Here is a 22,526-nt window from a genome sequence, read left to right as displayed (position 1 = left end):
GAAACACAATATTCAATAAATGAGGTTCTCAGAGCTGGTGATTATTATAACCCCCTCACTATTTAAACCCCTCACTGCTCTACATTACCCAGGGTGCAATATTCTCTGTGAAACACTGTACGCTTGAGTACCACAGTCCACTTGTGTATAACGAACACAATACTCTTAAACACGGCAATACAAGAATACAACCGTTTTAAAATGCTATAAAAAAAAAAGAAAATCAAAAATAAGAGTAATGCAACAATTCTAAAACGTTACAATACAACACGGCAGTGGGAATACTGTACAAATAGAACAAAACAGCATAAATACATTTTTTATATTATCCACTTACCTTTCATTTGAGAGAAATTAGAGAAAATAACACTCACATAACAATCAGCTTCTACACACCACATTCACTTCACGAGGCCTGAAATCCCCAACATTATATTGCACACTGTGTAAATAATCACATCGAACTATAATCACATGAAAAGCACACGAAACATTTGAAAAACATTAAGTGTATAACATTTGGCATAACGCCAAATAGCCAGGCCTACACCGCATGGTGTGACGTCATATCATCACGGACATTACACACAACATAACTTTTCAAACATGACAGTTCTTCGAATTGACACAACAAAATATGCATCCACAAATGGCACCAAACAAAAATACATTCACAAAACATTGTATTTACCCATGGATGAACTCAAATCCTCTACAATTTCCAGAGAGTGCGCGTCTCTCTCGCGCTGCCCGCTGCACGTCTCACCCATAGACAGTATATAAACTGGACACAGCGACCCCATTGGATTCAACGGAGAAAAGTGAAGTCCATTAGAAGCTCTCACTTCCTGATGGCTGAGCGTACAGCGCAGACTCAAACTGAGCTTGACGACGTAGATGTGACGTGAGCAACCCGTCTGTCTTCTAGTAGCTGTGCCATGAGAAATCTGAATCATTCCCTTCCGAATCTTGCAGAGACGGAGAGTGTGAGTAGGAGCTGTCCATGATCTAGGAGCAGGAGAAACTTTTGCTAAGTATTTTGATTAATTATTTTGTCATTTTGCCTCCACGTCCCCCCGATTGCCCGTGAGCTTCTCCTCCTGTCCATACGGTAATCTCTCTACTGTGCGGCAGAGAGTCGCGTGGTTATGATGCAATCGTTAGCCTATTTTTACAAAAACGGCTTCTACGGGGCCATAACGTAAGATACAAGGTAATGGAGCATTTTATACATTGTCGTGTTTCTTTAGAAATAAATAATGGACAAATGGAGTCTTTAAACGCCTCAGATATAAAGTTATTCGCTGTCAAAGTGGCACCAAAATGAATGGGAGTCAATGGGATGCTAACAGCAGGTGATGGTCTGCTAATCAATGGCGGCGCCCGGGGAAGCTTCAGTTTCCGGCTGAAATATTACCCCCTTGGTCTCACCAAATGACTGAGGCCGTGAGGCTGCGAGAGATCACACGCATTGTATCGTACGCAACACACATAGTGCCACCTGTTGATGACTCCAAGGAAGTACAGGTAATCTCTGTTTTTTTTTTCCTGTCTTAATAATTGAACAGTAAATGACAATGAAATAATACACTTTAACATGCAAGGAGAGAAACAAACTTTAAGTGTATTTACCACCACCTGGTTACATCTGCATTAAACCTATCTGACTCTCTCTAACTATTAGGCCACGATTGTGTTTCTCAGAGTCGCACTGGTTAGTTTTACTGTGGTTTCGTTTGGAAATATTTCAGTTAACCGTAACTTTCAGTTATTAAATAACTATTGGCAATATAAATGACTAAAATGTGTTGTATCAAAGCAATATTACACTCACACTCAGAAAATATTGCTTTATATCCATAAAGGATCATATTAATGTGAACTCGTGAAATGTTTGTAAAGTCTCCATGAAAGCACATTAAACTTAAATCTGTGACTCCTGAAGCGTTTGCATAGAGTGTGTTTTACATGAGCGACACACGCTTCAGTGCTCTGCATGTGTTTATAACTCTGTCAAACATCAAACATGATCAACAACTGTTTTTCACTAGAACTGAACCTTCAACCTACAAAAATGACTTTCATCACCATATTGATCTGGACGCTGGCAGTGTTATGTCGAGGTTTGTGTCAGTCAAGATTACAAACGTTATTCACTCGTTATCTTTATGTGTGTTATGAAGATATAAGGTTGTAAAAGTGTTTGTGATTTCTAATCTTTCTCTCTTGTCAGAATCTGTTGGGCAGGAGACAGTGACTCAAACTCCCTCAGAGCAGCTCTCTCAAACTGGACAATCAGTCACTGTAAACTGTAAAACTAGCAGTGATCCACACTGCTGTTATCGTGATGATGATGGTGATGCAAAACCCGCTCTATCCTGGTACTTACAGAAACCTGGAGAAGCTCCTAAACTCCTGATTTATTACACAAACCGCCTCCAGTCAGGAACTCCATCTAGATTCAGTGGCAGTGGATCTAACAGAGATTTCACTCTGACCATCAGTGGAGTCCAGACTGAAGATGCTGGACATTATTACTGTATGAGTTTTTACAGTAGTGATGTGTTCACACAGTGATAAAGAGTCGTACAAAAACCTCCGTCAGTCAGAGTCACAGTGACTGAACTGAAACTGCAGCTACACACACACACACACACACACACACACACACACACACACACACACACTCTACCAGAAAGACTCGGGAGATAAAATGATATAACAAGTAAATTTATTAATAGCTCAGCAAGCATAGTCTTTGGCGTAGGCCCCGTCCTTAGCAAGCAATGCGAGGGTAACGGAATCTGCAAATCCCGCCTGAAGATGAAGGCAGGGGCGCAGCCGACCCCCTGGAGGCAAAGGAAGGGACCATCCTGGTGGTGGTGGGGAGGATGGAGGGAAAGGACCATCTTGGAGGTGGTTGGGGAGGATGGAGGTAATTGGCGCCGTCAGTATCTGCGAACTCAGACGCATGTAAGTACCATTCTTTTATACTGAGAGTGTTAACACATGATTGGTTAGAAGTGAGTTAATTCATGACGCGCTGATTGAATCTTCCTGGCAGAACTTAACGCTAAGCTTACATTTCTACCAGAAAGACTCGGGAGATAAAATGATATAACAAGTAAATTTATTAATAGCTCAGCAAGCATAGTCTTTGGCGTAGGCCCCGTCCTTAGCAAGCAATGCGAGGGTAACGGAATCTGCAAATCCCGCCTGAAGATGAAGGCAGGGGCGCAGCCGACCCCCAAAAATAGGTGGAGGAATACCTCCGCCGGGACGGAGGGATACCTCCGCCGGGACGGAGCCCACCCCCAAAGATAGGTGGAGGAATACCTCCGCCGGGACGGAGCCCACCCCCGAAGACTGTAAGTAAGAGTACCCACCAGTCGTGGATCCTGCAGTTCCTGGAATGAGAAAGAAAAGTTAAGAATAACGTGAAAAAGCATTTTTTATTTTTTTTATTTTTTATATATATATATTAAAAAATGAACTGCATAAAGACAAGGTCACGATAGACCATACGTGAAAGCCATAATATTGCTTGATTATGATGACCACTTAGACAAGGCCTCAATGGACCATAATACCAAATTTGCTGTGCATAGACGTGATGTGATAGACAACATAAAGACAAGGTCCAAAGACCACACATAATAGCTATAAAGCACGAGGTCGTGATGACCACATAGAGACAAAGCAGCGATGGACCACTTGACCCTGATAGGCTGCACATAAGAGCCATTGAGGCGCCAGGTCGTGATAGACCACATAAACAAGGTCAAGCTTGACCACAAGGCCACGATGGACCGCACATAAACACAAGGTCATGCTTGACCACAAGGCCACGATGGACCGCACATAAACACGAGGTCATGCTTGACCACAAGGCCACGATGGACCGCACATAAATACAAGGTCATGCTTGACCACAAGGCCGGCTCGACCACACATAACAAGGCCGCGATGGACCAACATACCTCAATGGGCATATGCAGACGAGCCATGCAGGCTACACGGCCATGATAGACCACATATAGCTGGCCATGATGGCCATTAGACACAAAAGACCACAAACGAGACAGGCCACGATAGACCGGACGGCCATTGGACCACATAAAACCAAGGCCTCGATGAGCCACGAGGCCATAATAGCCACATATAGGACAAGGCCACAGTAGGCCACACGGCCATGGGAGACCACATAGACGAGACTGCTTAGGAGCCACAACGGCCGCTAATGCCACACAGAGACAAGCCTATAAGACAAGGCAACTAAGCCACGCAAAACCAAGGCCTCGATGGACCACGGACCCCGATGGGCCACACACAGGACAAGGCCACGATAGGCCACACGGCCATGATAGACCACACAAAACGAAGGCCTCGATGGACCACAGACCACGAATGGCCACACATAGGACAAGGCCGCAATAAGCCACAAAGCCACTAAAGGCCACACATAAACGGGCTAAACATAGACACGGCCATAAAGCCACATGAAACCACGACCTCTAGAGGTCACTAGACCTCGATGGGCCTTGCAGGACAAGGCCACGATAGGCCACACGGCCATGGGAGACCACAGAGACGAGACCGCTTAGGAGCCACAACGGCCGCTAATGCCACACAAGAGACAAGTTTCACAAGACAAGGCCGCTAGGCCACACAAAACCAAGGCCACAATGGACCACAAGACCACGATGGGCCATAAGGACAAGGCCACGATAGGCTACACGGCCAAAATCGACCACACAGAACACGGCTATGATAGCCACACAGGACATGTCCACAAACGGCCACAAGGCCGTGATGGACCACACATAGACGAGAGACAAGACCAGACAGGCCACATGAAACGAGGCTGCAATAGCCACATGGAGACAGACCACATTATCTGCTTATCGGGTCATGCGAGCTAGAGTTCCGGCACAGATTAATTGAAACATGACACCACCACCAGTATTTGCATGAGGATTTACCTGAATCGTTACTGAAGAGCTTGCTGAGCTTCCGGAATGATTTTAGAATAATTTCTTAAATAAGACTTGAATGCAGAGGAAAACCATCTGCCCAGCATCTTGATAGCTGAAGTAGAAATGCCGCATTTGGCTGCTGTAGTGGCAGCCCCGATCCTGCAGGAATGACCGGTATGCTGAAAGGGAGACAGCTGTAGCTTTTGAGGACAGAAACTAGATGAGTCCTGAACCAGACTTTAGAGAGATGCTTCGTTAGGTAGGAAAATAGAGGGAGTGATCTGAGAATCTAGGGAGGATTTTAGGAATTTACTCATAGATCACAGGGACAAAATTTATTGCTAATTTTAGAATTTGTTAATGTGACACCAGAACTTTAGTCATTTGGAGTGCTTAAGAAAGAGTAAAGAAATGAAGTGAGAACGTAAATCAGAAAAAAGAAAGACCATGGCAAGATCGGAGTGTTTAGATCTGGATCAAATTCCCCTGGGTGCATGAGCCATGAATGCTGTTAAACATGGCTACAATCGAATCTGAAAATAGAAAGAGAAGACCATTTCGAATGGAAGGTTAAAGGATTCCACTTTCTGTAATGTTGCTGTTAAAGCATTTCAACAATTGCAAAGTTACAATGCACAAAGTCGAGCATGGAGGACTTAATTTAAAGAGATTGCTTTGTAAGGACTACAGCAACGCTGAGAGGGACTGAGCGGCATTGCTTCCGGATAAGTGGCATTGCAAACCCTAAAGTTACATGAATCCAGCTCCCAGATATGATTTATAGCCTATCGAGACAGGATGAGATAGTGAATGACTAGAAGATTACTACGCATAAGCTACATAATTCATCGACTAACCATCCGGAAATGGTGTCTACATGTTGACGCTTCTGGGTCTCTCCATCTCTGAGTAGGTTTGAACGAAGCTAAAAGTTTTGAAAATGTCTGTGAGTAACCGGAGCTGCAAAACGAGCTGTTGAAACTCCACCCCCTGTGCCAGGGAGCAGCAGCCTGACTGCATCCAAAGGGACAGACAGAAACAATGCACTTTACTCACACTCAAATGACAACTCCAGCATAATAGAAGAAAATATCTTTGGAGCATTCCAAGTCAAACCCCTCACACACACCCTGGGGACACTGGAGACCCACCAGACATTGATTTCGTAATTGTAGACTTGGAAGGAACAACCGGCCGTGATGAGGATGGGAAATAAAGGAATCTGAAAAGAAAACCGAAACATTATAAACAAATACTGCAGAAATATAAGCTTTTAAGATGTAGGGAGCCACGCCTCCAGTGATATATGGACTAGCTGGATTGAGCAGAGCGACTAATTTACATAATCACTGTTAGAGGAGACGGGGTGATGGACAAGGGTTGCTGAAGGGCAGAGCCACCTGAAGACTAGTGTGTAGCTATAGCATAGCAGTGGTCAGGAATGTGCTCAAGCAACCTTAATCATGAAATTGGAGACTATTGCCAGATAAACATCTCAGGAATAGCATGTTCGTCTAATGAGAAGATCTGCCTTGATGCAACCGAACTTTGTTAGCACATACAACGGAAATTTTTTTTTTTTTTTTTTACCACTTCGGACCCAAAAGGATGTTAGCAGCCACTATAGGATAATTTCTGTAAAGCGTGAATGAACGAAGCCTGAGCAGGCTCAATAATTATTATTATTATTATTATTTCTTTCTTTATTTTAATTAATTAATTAATTAATTAATTTATTTATTTATTTATTTATTTATTTAATAACCACTAAATCTTAATCTTATTAATCCTATTACAATACTTACCTGAAGTAAGGTGACGGCATACCGATAAGATACAACCTCAATCACACTTGATATTCTGTTGTTGACTTTTGAGCGCAGAATCTATTTCTCAGCTGTGCAGTGTACACCTGACATTACTCTCGAGTTGCCTTTGTACGAGTGAAGTTTTATTCACGGCCGAGAGACCGCTGGCCATGGCAACCAAGTGAGTCCCTTGAATAGAAAAATCTCTGAACATTTAAATCATACAGATGAGTAAATATGTCACTCGAGTCTTCTTGACTAAGATTCCTGGTGATTGGTTGAATGATATAATTTAAACATAACTATTAGGTCTACTGTGTTAATCACATTGGCAAAGTCCGTGACCTTTGACCTGAGCATCCTAGTCTGCCTTCTTTGTACATTTAATATCAAATACCTATTACGTAAATATTTCTATGACACATATTGGTGGATTAACGGAGTCGCCGAGAACAGTTGCGTTACAGCGATTGTACAATATTTCTGTTACTGAAGAACTTAAATGCAAGTATTAAAAATCTTGATATGAAGAAATATATATCAGCACTGTAAATGTATAATTTATTTCCTTTGTATTATATACTCCTGCAACATAGGCCTACCCATAAGCCCAACATCCTTCATAACCATGACTACTAATGCATAACGTCCAATGACAACTTGCTTTCTTTAGGTTCAGCTTCTTCTTTATAGTCATATATTTCCATGAATCATTTTCAAATGTATTTAAAAATAAAAGTAAAAAAATATTTAACAGCATTAATTGCTGTTGCTTTAGGTTGAAAACGAGCTGAGATATACATAAAAATATATGTATATATTCCCCCTATTGATTGGTTTAAGTCTGCAATCATCCAGGTATAAGTCGAGATCTTCCCGGCGGTGGGGAAGTGGTTGACAAAAACATCTCCAGTCCATAAATGCCGAAGCAATACCGAATTCAGAAAAGGCGTAAAACAAGTTGGATAGGTAGGCTATGCTACTGCTCCTTTAAGACGGAGTGCACTCACGATGGTGAGTGAGCGGGTGAGGAGCGCGAGCTGTAAGCATAATTATGCATATAAATCCGATTAATATCTTAGTTGCTCTAAAGCTCGTTTTAAATGTTATTCAGCAACCCAGTTGTTAGTATTTTGCAACTGCCCATGAGTGCGTGGGATCAACGATGCTGAAAATTACCAGAGCTGTGGGATATCAGTTACGCAAGTCTTTGCACACACTTGCTACAACCAGCGAGCTATCCGGCCCTAGTAAGTAGTGTAGTGTAGTAAGTAGACTGTAGTGTAGTGAGTAGACTTTTTTTTTTTTTTTTTTTTTAAACTACCACGTCGCCAGTCGCCATTTAAACTTGACCGCTGATGAAGGGAACAGTAGAGTAGCAAGTTATACTTACCTGAATGAAGTTTAATCATAGTAAATAATGGGGACATGTAAACAGTGGCCGCTGAAGCTCAACGTAAAACTTTGAAAGTGGAACTTGAACTTGAAAAAACCCTGTGTGGAAATCGTTTCTCATGGGATTTCAAGCTGCCACGCGCTTGTTTCCTACACGAGTGTGTCGCACTCGCACACCGCGAAAGTTGCTGAGATCTAATCAACGATATGACTTGTGTTGTTAGGGTTGGAATCAAAAACGCGAGAGCGCGAACTCCGGTGTCGGTTTCTGCGAACCGAATGGGGCGCGTAATTGGCGCCGTCAGTATCTGCGAACTCAGACGGATGTAAGTACCATTCTTTTATACTGAGAGTGTTAACACATGATTGGTTAGAAGTGAGTTAATTCATGACGCGCTGATTGAGTCTTCCTGGCAGAACTTAACGCTAAGCTTACATTTCTTGTACATCTATCTTTATGAGGACATTCATTAACACAATGCAATCTCTTGCCGCTTACCCTAACCTTACTCATCATAACTAAGTGCCTAACCTGACCCCTGACCCTAAACCGACCCTTAACCTCATTATAACCTTATCCCTAAAACCAAGTCTTGACCCTCAAACAGGCCTTTAAAGGCTCTCAGAGAGTGAGGACCGGCCAAAATGTCCTCCCTTTACTCTCTTTGTCCTCACTCCAATGGTCGAAAACTCAAACTGGTCCTCACAAAGATTGTACAAGTACACACACACACACACACACACACACACACACACACACAGACACACACACACACGCACACACACACACACACAATGGTGAAGAAACGACTCAATATGATCTTATTGAACATCACTTTCTGGAGCTTCATCAGTTTTTGACCTTTTTGATTGTGATTTTTCAGAATTCATATTTGTCTCCTGTTTCCTATTACATCCTTCATCTAGAAATTCAGTCCCTTTTGATTTTCACTTCAGTGTATATATTTCAATCCTTCACCACATTTTTGATTTTCTGCATTATGATTTAATATATTCATCTTTCTAAACTGCATCATCAGAATCATAAACATGTTCAGCTTGAGCAGTTTAATAAGTCTGTTGATTTATTAAGTTAATCCCTCATAATTCAGATATTAACAGCATCATATAAATACATCACTCAATTTCAGAGCAGATTATAATCATTTATATTTATATTTATATTAGATTATAATCATTTATATCATTTGTATAAACATTTATTCAAAAATTAAAGATCACCCAACAGGTCCTGTCCTCCATTAAAAACAGCATATGCATGTCACCACTCACCATATTTATTTAAATGTATTTTATAAACATGAATAAAAGTGCAGATGTTTGTATCATGTGTGAGTCACTGTGACTGTACCGGTGAGTGTGACTGTACCGGTCATCAGTGAGAGTGTCCAGGATGACCATCAGAGGGCGCTCCACTCCGGACAGCACCACACATCCACACACTCCATTCCCCATAATCCTGAGTTCAGACTATCATCCACACTCACATTCACCCGTGTCATTACCTTGTTTAACTCACTCTATAATAGCCTGGTTTTCACATTCTTTCCCTGCTAAGACTTGTTTAGTGTGTGTGCTGCAATTCTGAGCGTTCTGTCTGTCATTCCCGTGTTCTCGGTTTTGATCTCTGCCTGTCCTTGGATTTTCCTTTTTGCCTGTGAGTGACCCTGCTATTGTTTGGACTGATTACTCTGTGTTTTTGACCTCTTGCCTGTTTTCAGGATTACGTCTTTGGATTATCCTCTGTTCAATAAAACTGCATTTGGATCCTCAAGTCAACCTTCGCGTCTCAGAGCAGTTCGTGACAGACGTGACTCACAATCAAACTCAGTTATTCAGTGACTGACAGAGACTCGTGTGTGTGATGATCCTCATGTCTGTTCAGAAACTGCAGGAACACACATGGATTTGGTGTAAAATTTGGGGATTAACAGCGACGTTTCACTCCAACTAAAAATATTCTCACAGCAGATATTCAGGTTAATATACTAAAGTTTGTCCTGTAGATTTATTCAGAACTTAATGATATAACTTTTTAACATTTTGGCTATTGTAGAAGATGAAATGTTGTGAAAAAAAAAAATATATATATATATATATATATATATATATATATATATATATATATATATATTACTCTGTTCTCACTTCAGTGATTGTGTTTTGTGTCTGTTAATGAGTGTCTGTCTTCAGGGAAATGATGTGGAGTGTGTTTGCATATTGATCAGATCTTCAGTGTGTGAGAGTGTTTATAGTGCTGTGAGTTTAACACTTCATCACTGACACACACAACAATCTTCATCAACATGACCTTCATCATCATCTTCATCTGGACACTTTTATACTGCTTTATACTACAAGGTGAACAGTTTATATTTGAAATAATCATTTAAATAATATAATTTTTACACAGCTTAACAATATGTCAAATAATATATACTTTAAACTGACAAATGATTTGTTTTTCAGGCTGTAGATCTCAGATCACAGTGACTCAGACTCCTGTGAAACCTGCCAAACCAGGAGAAACTGTAGAGATGAGCTGTAAATTCAGTAGTAATGTAGGAACCTGCGGCTCGGGACCCTGTGTGTCCTGGTACTTACAGAAACCTGGAGAAGCTCCTAAACTCCTGATTTATTACACAAACACCCTCCAGTCAGGAACTCCATCTAGATTCAGTGGCAGTGGATCTAACAGTGATTTCACTCTGACCATCAGTGGAGTCCAGACTGAAGATGCTGGACATTATTACTGTATGAGTGTACACTGTCCTAGTAGCTGTGTGTTCACACAGTGATAAAGAGTCGTACAAAAACCTCCGTCAGTCAGAGTCACAGTGACTGAACTGAAACTGCAGCTGCTCAAACACTTTCACTCACTCACTCACACACACACACACACACACACACACACACACACACACACACACACACACACACACACACACACACACACACACACACACACACACACACACACACACTAAGAAAAGAAATATGATCTTATAATAAGCAATAATATCATTATATTAATATATTATAATAATATAAAAGTTTGAGCTTGGTCAGTATATGACAGCTTTGATCATGATTTTTCATAAGTCATTTTTCTCCTGTTATTTTCAGTCATTTGTGAGGAAATTCAGTCGCGTTTGATCTTCACTTAGTGGATAATTTTCAATCTTTCACCATATTTTTGTTTTTCTGCATTTATGATTTATCCTCATTCTTCTTTCTAAACTGAATCACTGCATCATAAAGATGTTCTGCTTGATCAGTTTAATAATCTATCGAATAAGTCTATCAAGTTCATCCTTCACATATTACAGTTTTTTCCGATTGCTAAACGACAGTGGGCACAACTGGAGTCACATGTGCAAAACTCTAACTACAGTCTGCACAGCAGCAGTTCATGTGGACCAAACTCTAGTTCGTTTTTCATTGCTTGAACACAGTTTTCAAAACTCTACACACTTATCCCATGACTTTAACCACAACCTGCACAACACTGTGGATTTACAGCACTTTGTTCAAATGCTAACACACTGCTGTCAAAACTGTGAACCACACATTCAAAACAGAATAGATTTCAGCCTTGTGCCTTTCAAACACTGATGAGTGCAATTTCAGCTGAAAGGCTAAGCAGGGGTCTTGTTTTAGACGTGTTAGTGAACACACACGCATATAGGTGTATATATATAGGTAGAGCTCAGAAAGACTAATTTTGGAAATGGAACAAGGAAGACGGGTTGGTGGAGGGAGAAGGGTGGCAGGGAGAGGGCGGATGCGTGCCGGATGTGAGGACACGAGTCCAGAGGACTGCCAGGGATGGATAAGGCACTCCAGAAGGTTCTCATGGCAAGAGAGAACATTAGATGTGATGTTGATGTAAACCTGTGGCCTGATGCTAGAGAGAGGCAGGATTAGCCCCTCAATTATTTGTTCGAATTACAGTATGTACTTTTAGTTTCTACCTTTTTTTTCCTCATTACTGTAATTCCATAAATTTCTACAGACTATTGAAGCAAACTGCTCATTTTCATTTACCTTAAAGAATTATGTTCTAAAAATTTAAATAAATCATGTGAAAGAATGTCACTCTTTTCTTTGAAGAAAATATTACTTTGTATGAAGTCACTGAAATTGTTCAAACTGTAAAGATGAAAAGTTAGTATTTTCTGTATTGGTGTTTGATGTTAGTGTTTTTCCTCTCAGTGTGTTCTGAGTGACAGTGTGTGTTATCTCAGTGAGGGTTGTGCAGTGTGTTCTGAGTGACAGTGTGTGTTATCTCAGTGAGGGTTGTGTGAAGTGTGTTTCCTCTCAGTGTGTTCTGAGTGACAGTGTGTGTTATCTCAGTGAGGGTTGTGTGTAGTGTGTTTCCTCTCAGTGTGTTCTGAGTGACAGTGTGTGTTATCTCAGTGAGGGTTGTGTGTAGTGTGTTTCCTCTCAGTGTGTTCTGAGTGACAGTGTGTGTTATCTCAGTGAGGGTTGTGTGTAGTGTGTTTCCTCTCAGTGTGTTCTGAGTGACAGTGTGTGTTATCTCAGTGAGGGTTGTGTGTAGTGTGTTTCCTCTCAGTGTGTTCTGAGTGACAGTGTGTGTTATCTCAGTGAGGGTTGTGTATAGTGTTTGGCTGTGTTAGCCTGTTTTGAGCCGTGTGTTAAGAGTTGTGTTGCTTGGAGTGAGTTTTGCAGGGGATGTGAACTGTTTAGCTCAGGTGACTGTTGGTAGTGCAGACTGTAGTTAGAGTTTTGCACATGTAGCTCCAGTTGTGCTCACTGTTGTTTAGCAATCGAAAAAAAAACTGTAACAGCATCACAAAACACTCAATTTCAGAGCAGATGAACATTTATATAATTTTAGTTAATACCTTTACATACAATTTTTAAATTAATTTAGAAATTAAAGATGAGATTACCAAACAGGTGCAGTCCACCATCAAAAATAATAATAATTTCCTATTTATTTTATATTTATTGTGTAATTTATCAGTGCTATATATAACAGCTTTATCAAACATTAGATCAATATCAATATCAACATTTCATACTAATGTTTTGTGTGTGTGTGTGTGTGTGTGTGTGTGTGTGTGTGTGTGTGTGTGTGTGTGTGTGTGTGTGTGTGTGTGTGTGTGTGTGTGTGTGTGCAATTTAACACATCCATGTATAGTGGAAATTTATTTATAGTTTATAGTATAATAATATAGTATAAATTATAGTATAATTTTTTATATTAAAGATTAAAGTTTGTTTATGTGTGAATATAGTGTGGGTTGTGATGAGCCAACATGTAACTCATAAAGATGAAATCTTATTAACAAACTGACTAATGAATCCATAAGCACAGGAGAAACTGTTCCAGTTCAGAGCGTTTCAGTTGAAAATCTCATTTGCATTGTCAGGTTTAGTGATTGTGACGGTCTCAGAATAGAGCAGCTCGTCTCCAGTGACCATGTTCAAACCCCAAGAGCTTCATTTCACATTTACTGCTGAATGCAGCTGTTCTCAACTATTACAATTAGGGGTGTAACGAGACCCTTATGTCACCATCCTGAACTCACAATACCATATTATTGCCATACTCCATCAAAATGGTGAATTTGGTTTAACATTGTGTGTGTAAATGAATAGGCTTGGACTTGGTGCTGATAACCCAATGCACAGGACAATAGAGACACCAGAATAACAATATTCATGATTCTGAAGCTGAAAATACTGAATTATTTCAGACGAATATGCTTGATGTCTCTGACTAGATATATCTAAAATAATGTAGGCCACTTTTTACTGGTAACATCAGACATTTGGCATTATCAGGACCCACAAATATTCCCCCATTGCATTATTATACATTATATTTAACATTATATACAGTAGTTTAATGTAGTATGACACGAAAACCCTGTAAACTTCGTAAACTTTCATTTTGGGTGAATAATACGAGACATATTGTCACTATCCACTGTAATTATTGTTCCACCCCTAATTCCAATCAATCAAAAGCCGCTGAAACTTTAGTGCAGGACTTTGAAGGAACGACACACTGATCAATGATGCAGTCCAACACAAATGTGCGCTTGCGTTCAGATGAAGCTTTATTGAATGAACAGCAATGGCAGCACATTGACAGACTGCTTCAGTATTGAGCTGTAAATCACGTGACGCTCAGATACGCTGGTCTTCACTGGAGAAACATCAGCACTCGGAGCTCTTGAGGAACAAGGCCTCGTGAGCAGCTCCGGCATGTGTTCCTCTGCAGACGAAGCGCTCTGTGTCTTCCCAGCGTGCTTTGCTGAGGCTCAGGACGCTGCTGCGACTGTAGAGACCGTCCCGCTCGCTCTCTGCGCTGGTCTGAACCCCCTCGGTGACCTCTGACCCGTCCAGCGTCCAGCTCACCGTCGCCCCCTGTGGAGAGTAAGAGCTGAGCAGGCAGAGCAGAGCGGAGGAGTCTCCAGAGATCAGCAGAGAAGAGGGAGACAGCAGAGACACGGAGGGAGACACGGAGGGACCCGCTGGAACACACACACACACACACACACACACACACACACACACACACACACACACACACACACACACACACACATTCATGAATGATCATTTGATTTTAAATATACAAGTTACATTTTAAATGATCCACAGAATGAGTTTGAAAAACATTGTCCAAGTAAATTGATGGTTATATTGTGACGTCGTTATAAGATCTAGAAAACTAATTTAAATGATCATTTCAATATTAATTGTATTTTGAAAATATTCTGCTATTCAGAAACTCACAATCATAAACATCAGCAAATTTGATAGTTTAAATGATTCATTTTCAAAATGCTCTTCAACTGAGTTTCTTTCTGTCTGATGAAAATTATAAAAAATTATATTTATGTTTCCACATTATACAACTTTTGTTCCATGCGTTTAAAAAAGCCCTTAATAGTTACATTTACCAAGAATTATAGACAAAAACTATATATGAAGAAATTATTGAATAGATTTAAATTTTTCAATATATAAAATTAACTAAATGTTAGAAATAATAAGATTTTAAATATTACTGTAAAATGAAATATGACATTTAAAATAGCTATACAGATTATTAAATTTAATAAAAAATAAAAAAAAGAAGTTTTTCAGAAGTTACAGAACATTTTAATCTCAATCTTATTTTAAACAACATTGTCCACATGAAAATTGATTAATATATTGTGATTTCTTCATAAGATTTTAAATTTTAAATAATAATTTCAATATTAATTTGTAAAAATATTAATAAATTTTGATACTCAAAAAAAAATCAATCGTAATTTTCAGCAAAGTTTCAATATATATTTTAAATTCTGCTGTTAAGACACAATCATAATCATCAGCAAACTTAACAGTTTAAATTGTTGATTTTTAAAATGCTTATTAACTAAATATCTCTTTGTCTGATGATGACGCTTACACACTAGGGCCCTATCTTGCACCCAGCGCAAGTGACTTTGTACACCGACGCATGTATCATTCCTATTTTGCACCTGCGCAAAGCGGACTTTTCCCTCCACAGAAGCATGTCGGTAAGTTAGGAAATACACTTGCGCTCCCGGGGGCGGTTCAGCGTAAAGAGGAGGCGTGTTCCGGCGCAAACGTTCCTTCATGCTATTTTGCAGGTTTAGAAAACAATTGCGCCACTGACCAGGAAAAAATAGTTTAAAGTCAGTGGCGCGTTGCGCATGTTATTCATATGCTATTTTAAGGGCGCATGCTTGGCCATAATCAATGTAGCGTGTGCACAACGCTCATACACTTTGATTCTCTCATCTACACAGAAGCAGCAGTTTTCATTTTTGCAAATCATACATTATTACGATAGATAGATAGATAGATAGATAGATAGATAGATAGACAATTTATTATAAAAGCATACATCTAGCTTACACATTTACCCAAATTATCATACGCCTGTTTAACCGAAGTTAATTTGGGTGGGTTTCTCCATTTCAATGTAACTTCTCTCTTTTACGGCCGTGACGAGAGCGTTGCTCTCCTTGGCTGTGAACCGCTCCTGGCGCGCGCCTGGCAAATCCGCCGTTACAATAGCAATCCGCTATGGAAAAAGTGCGTCTTCTCTTAAAGGGAATGTGAGATGACGCTCTGATTGGTTTATTTCACGTTACTCCCAAACCACACCTATGAATAATGAAGCTACTTCAGACCAACCCATTTTAGATTTGAGCCTGGCGCAAGAGTCATTTATCCCGCCGGGAAAATAGCAACAGCGCCCAAGACCCGCCCACAAAGTTACTTGCGCTTTGCGCTTGACACTTGCGTTTCAGATCGTTAAAATAGGGCCCAAAATGTATTATCAAACTTTGGATGCATTTAAAAACCCTTAATTGTTAAATTTACTATTAATTATAGACAATATTATTTATATCAAGAAATAATTGAATATATCATAAAATATTGCAATCCATAGGCTATATTAAAATGCAATCAAATGTTATCAATAATAATTCAATTATTAATGTAAAATTAAAAATAACATTTAAAAACAATATGAAATATAAAACTTAAGTAAATAATAAAATAGTTAAATGATAAATTGCTTTTCAAAAACATTTTTATAATAAATGAATTATCTTATTAACAAATAAGATCATCTTATAGATGTTTTTTAAGGTTCATTCATGACATTTTAAGATCATCACAAATAATTATCTTGCTGAAATAATCTAAAAAATAAAATAAAATGAATGAATTAAAATGTTCTTATTAGAGAACATTTTTATTAGAGAATAGAAAAGACTTACTGATCGTCAGTTCAGTTCCTCCACCGAAAGTCCACCACAGTGTTTCATTCTAGTGAAAGAGTCGTACAAAAACCTCCGTCACACTCAAATGAACACACACTCCAGCAGAGAAAGACACACACACACACACACACACACACACACACACACACACACACACACACACACACACACACACACACACACACACACACACACACTGATATGAGACTCAACATCAGGATTATTGAACTGTCTCATCGTCTCTAAATGTCTCTTAATGCATGAAAACTATTAAATCTAAATAAATAATATAATCAGAAAGACTCTGTGCTGATCTTTACACATCTTAACTGGGAGTTTCTATATGATCATATGTTTCTCAAAGCATTTTAATAAGTGTTGATGACCTGTGACCTCTGGAATGACCTTTGCCCTCTCATGGAGTTCACAGTGAAATACTTGTTTCTTTTAGTGATGAAACTGTCATTTGATTCATCAGAAAGTCTGAACTCTGAACCAGAGACTCGTGCAGAATAAAGAAGAAATGATTTCTAAACTCTACAGAAGTGAAAACACACTCCACTGGATCATGAGAATAAAACACATTAAAGGCCACAAAACTGGATCAGTTTCTTCTGCATGTGTTCATTTTCATGTGTGTTTTCCTCCAGCTGGTTTTTGCTCAGAGAGTCACTTTGCATCGGCACGTGTTTCAGCTCTCCGAGTGTTTATAGCCTTCAGACTCACACACTTTATAACACACTGCTGTTTACCACGGTACAAACCCAACACACACCATGAATCTCTTCAGCAGCTTCATCTGGATTCTGACCGCTTTTATTCCAGGTAACAGAAGTCAAAGCTTGTCATTTCTGAGTCTTTAATGTTCATGTCATTTGATGAAACTCATATAATGTTGTTGTCAACAGCGTCCAGAGGAATCACTGTGACTCAGCCTGAAGTTGTGAATGTTTCTGAAGGACAAATCGCCACTATAGACTGTAAAACTGATACTGGGATATATGGCTGGGGTTTAGCTTGGTATCAGCAGAAACATGGAGAAGCTCCTAAACTCATCATTACTGGGGTCAATGATCTCTATGATGAGAGTCTCAGTCGATTCAGTGGGAAAGGAGAACAAGGTGGAACAGATTTCACTCTGACCATCAGTGGAGTCCAGACTGAAGATGCTGGACATTATTACTGTCAGAGTTTCCATTGCAGAGCAGATAGTTCTGGTAGTTATTGTGTGGGTGATCGAGTGTTCACACAGTGATAAAGAGTCGTACAAAAACCTCCATCAGTCAGAGTCACAGTGACTGAACTGAAACTGCAGCTGCTCAAACTCTCTCTCTCACACACACACACACACACACACACACTCAACAGTGAGGATATTTTCATTGGTATTACATGACATAGAAAGCATTCATTTCAATTTTTCACATGCTACTGTAAATATTTAAATTAATCTATAACACTCTTTATCTTATTAAAGCTGCAGTCCGTAGCTTTTTGGGGTTAAAAATCCAAAATAATTTTTTGAGCAAGTACATAACCAGCCAGTGTTCAAAACTCTCTGCTTGCCGTAGATCGATTCAAAACGGTAAGCTTGTAATAATGTTTTTAACTCCAGTGGTCCTGGTGGATTCCCGCTGGAAATTCGAGCATGTCTGTGTCATTACGTCACATCTGTCCACATAAAGAAGAGTCTCGGCTAGTCGGCTATGAGTGTGAGGATGTTGGTGGTGGAGTGACAACTGGAGATTCATCCGTTGTAAAACGCAAAAAACTTCGGACTTGGGAGAAAAAAAGAGACTGCAATCGGCCCGTGCGAAAACAAGGACAAATATCGGAAGGGCATTAAATGTAGTCACGCAGTGCTGATGTTGTTAACATTAACATTTTGAGAACAAAGTATAATTTGCATGGTTTGACGTGATATGATAAGCGATCGTTAGATTTAATCAGCGCCATTTACTGCAATGCTTTTCCCCTTTAATTAAAAAAATTAATTAATTAATTAAGAAATTAATCTATAACACTCTTTATCTTATTAAATGTATCTAACACTAAAGGTTCATGATTTGTCCGCATGTTCTTGTTTCATCATGAATCTGCAGGAGTGTTCAGGCTCCACTGACTGAAGTTTACTTATAAAATGTGAGTTAAAGCCCTGATCTAATGACAGACCTGAAACTAAAATGACACGAAGAAGAACTCAAAGATACAAATATATTTTATTTAATGACTGAGTTTTAATAAAATCACACACACACACACACACACACACACACACACACACACACACACACACACACACACACACACACACACACAGTCTAGAATGAAAGGCATAAAGCGGTGCAGAAGAGCGACTGAAGCTGATGTGGAGTTAAAGGCCATTTCCTTTATATCTGGTTTTCTCCAGTTTAAGCGTTAGAGAGTTAGTGTATTTTTATTGTACTTTTCTTTATTTTTGTTGCTTAGTTAGTTTCTCCCTAATAGTCCGAGGGTTTGTGTGTGTTGTTTTGGCCTTGCTCCCTCTTGAAGTCTTGAAATCCTCCACATTTGTAGAATAAAACTAGTGTTTGACATTGAGTTGTTTTCGGCCGTTGTTAAAGCACTGGTGTTGGGAACTGAAGCTCGCTGTCTCCACACATCACTCCATCTATTATAACTTTATACTTCATTTCTACAAATATAAACCTTTTTACTCCTGAAGAATCAGACAGAGCTGATCATTAAGAGAAATACTATTAAGACCATAACCATCTTTACAGTGTTAACTGACAAACATTCAATGTCTCGAATTACACTCAAGAAGAAACTGAACAAACTGAGAGTGCGTCTTTTCTAGTCAAGTCAAGTCACCTTTATTTTGTATTAGATTGTATCAAAGCAGCTTCACATTGATAACATGAAAATAATACAACAAAGTTTGTTTCTAGAAGAAAACTGCATCGTCGTCCACCCATAATAAGGCAGATCAATAATATTGTTGAATATTAAGTGTCCCCAACTAAGCAAGCCAAAAGCCAAGGCAAAAGTGGCAAGGAACCAAAACTCCATCAGGTGACAGAATGGAGAAAAAAACCTTGAGAGAACCCAGGCTCAGTCAGGGGCCAGTTCTCCTCTGGCCAACGAGCGAACAGTGTATGATTATGATCCAGGCAGCGTTACAGGTCAGAGGTCAGATTGGTCGTGTCGATGAGGCCTTCACAGGGCTGATGAGGCTGGCACTTCAGGATGCGTCATGGTTAGGTCCAGGTGGAGATCAACCATCTGATCTGGATACGGCCGAGGTCCACCTCACTTCAGGAAACGGAGAGTCTTGTTGTCGTCGCGTCCAGGCGCTGCTCCTTCATCAGATCTGGATACGGCCTGGATCCGGTGGACTGCGGTAAACCTCGGTATAAACAGAGAGACTAATATTAGCGTAGACGCCATTCTTCTTATGATGTAACGAGTACATCAGGATTTATGGGAAGTGTTCCCGGTTCCGGCTGGCCTAATCTATGCAGCCTAATATGGAATTATAGAAGTCTATAATGTGTTGTGTATGCTAGGTCAAAAAGATGTGTTTTTAGTCTAGCTTTGAACTGACAGAGTGTGTCTGCTTCCCGGACAATGTTAGGAAGACTGTTCCAAAGTTTTGGTTTTGGTTCTACAGTCAAACCGAACATTATTCAGACACCAGATATCATTTTTATATTTTTTTTACTAGTGTGTGCAGGACACTATAGTTCATTTATGTAAGTGAGGATAGCAAAATAAAGTAAACTGTGACATATTATACCCAATAATTCTTCATAAAGTGGATTACCAGTACATTTTATAAAAATTTGGGACCAAAAATGATTCAGACACTTTGACCTGATCATGATTTGCTCAAAGTTATCTGACATTATCAAGATGAATTTGTTCTGACACAGTTTAATATTTGTCATATTTTATTACCATTTTCTAAACTATAGCGGATAAACTGATAATGTGAGAAATGTTGAAGGTCTGAATATAGTTTTATAAAGTATATCATCATCAGTTTGGAGCCGCTGCTGAAAGAGAACCAGTGAATAAATCAACACTATCTCACGACCAATTCGTACGAATTCGTACGAATGATAAAAATATGGCTAAATCGTACGAATTCGTACGACCTCACTCGTACGAATTTGTACGATTTGTCTAAACCCACGTGATGGGTAGGTTTAGGGGCGGGGTCAGGGGTAGGTCATTCGTATGAATTCATACGAATTGGGCAATTCGTAAAATATGTACGATTTAGCAAAAATCGTACGAATTCGTACGAGTGAGGTCGTATGAATTCGTACGAATTAGCCACCTCGTAGAATTTGTACGTTTTCCCGTGAGATCGGGTTGAATAAACTAATAGATCAGTTTGAATAGATATAGAATAGATTTTGTTGGGACTGATAACATGTGCTTTGACTCTGTCTGATATATGGACTATGACTGGATTATACTTGTACATAAACTGCATTTGGATCCTCACTCTCTGAATGCTGTGTTTCCACCGTCAAATCATTACAACATAAACTCACTGACTTCCCCTGCTTTATGAAGCTCATCATCACTGAATTACTGACTGAAATTATTAAAGTGAACATGTTTATATCATGTGTGACTCTCAATCAAACTCAGTTATTCAGTGACTGACAGAGACTCGTGTGTGTGATGATCCTCATGTCTGTTCAGAAACTGCAGGAACACACATGGATTTGGTGTAAAATTTGGGGATTAATAGCGACGTTTCACTCCAACTACAGTAAAAATATTCTCAAAGTCTCACAGCAGATATTCAGGGTCATATACTGAAGTTGGTCTTGTAGATGTAATCAGAATAATAATTTTTAACATTTTGCCAATTGTAGAAGATCAAATATTATGAAAGACATTCATTTTTACTCTGTCCTCACTTCAGTGATTGTGTTTTGTGTCTGTTAATGAGTGACTGTCTTCAGGGAAATGATGTGGAGTGTGTTTGCATATTGATCAGATCTTCAGTGTGTGAGAGTGTTTATAGTGCTGTGAGTTTAACACTTCATCACTGACACACACAACAATCTTCATCAACATGACCTTCATCATCATCTTCATCTGGACTCTCACAGCGTTTGCTCAAGGTTTGTGAAGCACAAGTTTGATATGAATTCATTTCTTCAAGTATATTGTCAAAGTTTTGAGTGTATTTTCTTCTTGTTGTGTTTCAGAGTGTAGAGGACAGATCACCGTCACTCAGAGTCCCTCAATAACAGCAGAACAACCAGGAGGAACTGTGAATATCAAATGTAAAACCAGCAGAGATGTGTACAGGGATCGTTATGGGGATGAAGCTTTACACTGGTACTTACAGAAACCTGGAGAAGCTCCTAAACTCCTGATTTATGATGTAAAAAAACTCCAGTCAGGAACTCCATCTAGATTCAGTGGCAGTGGATCTAACAGTGATTTCACTCTGACCATCAGTGGAGTCCAGACTGAAGATGCTGGACATTATTACTGTCAGAGTTTCCATTGCAGAACAGGTTCTGATG

The 22,526-nt window shown here is 39.5% G+C and overlaps 3 long non-coding RNA genes and 3 gene segments (V, D, J or C); 4 read left to right on the top strand and 2 right to left on the bottom strand.

Moving 5' to 3' along the window:
- Positions 1–22,526, bottom strand: part of LOC309508938 (Ig kappa chain V-III region MOPC 63-like) — a 169,836-nt gene that overhangs the window by 74,442 nt on the left and 72,868 nt on the right.
- LOC309508947 (Ig kappa chain V region 3547-like) lies at positions 1,891–2,595 on the top strand. The segment is given in 2 exons: positions 1,891–2,123; positions 2,234–2,595.
- On the bottom strand, positions 2,726–5,089 carry LOC309508734. Its single transcript, XR_014209703.1, has 3 exons — positions 4,983–5,089; positions 3,387–3,407; positions 2,726–2,955 (listed from the first exon to the last, which is right to left on the bottom strand). It is a non-coding gene; the product is annotated as an uncharacterized lncRNA (long non-coding RNA).
- On the top strand, positions 10,409–11,159 carry LOC309508991. The gene is made up of 2 exons (XR_014209753.1): positions 10,409–10,561; positions 10,670–11,159. It is a non-coding gene; the product is annotated as an uncharacterized lncRNA (long non-coding RNA).
- Positions 13,147–14,830, top strand: LOC309509653. Its single transcript, XR_014209975.1, has 2 exons — positions 13,147–13,383; positions 13,417–14,830. It is a non-coding gene; the product is annotated as an uncharacterized lncRNA (long non-coding RNA).
- On the top strand, positions 17,564–18,277 carry LOC309508958 (immunoglobulin kappa variable 1-12-like). The segment is given in 2 exons: positions 17,564–17,814; positions 17,898–18,277.

Source organism: Leuciscus leuciscus, assembly GCF_965113295.1.
Source record: "Leuciscus leuciscus genome assembly, chromosome: 11".
NCBI classification, from domain to species: domain Eukaryota; kingdom Metazoa; phylum Chordata; class Actinopteri; order Cypriniformes; family Leuciscidae; genus Leuciscus; species Leuciscus leuciscus.
This window is presented reverse-complemented; position numbering and strand designations above follow the sequence as displayed.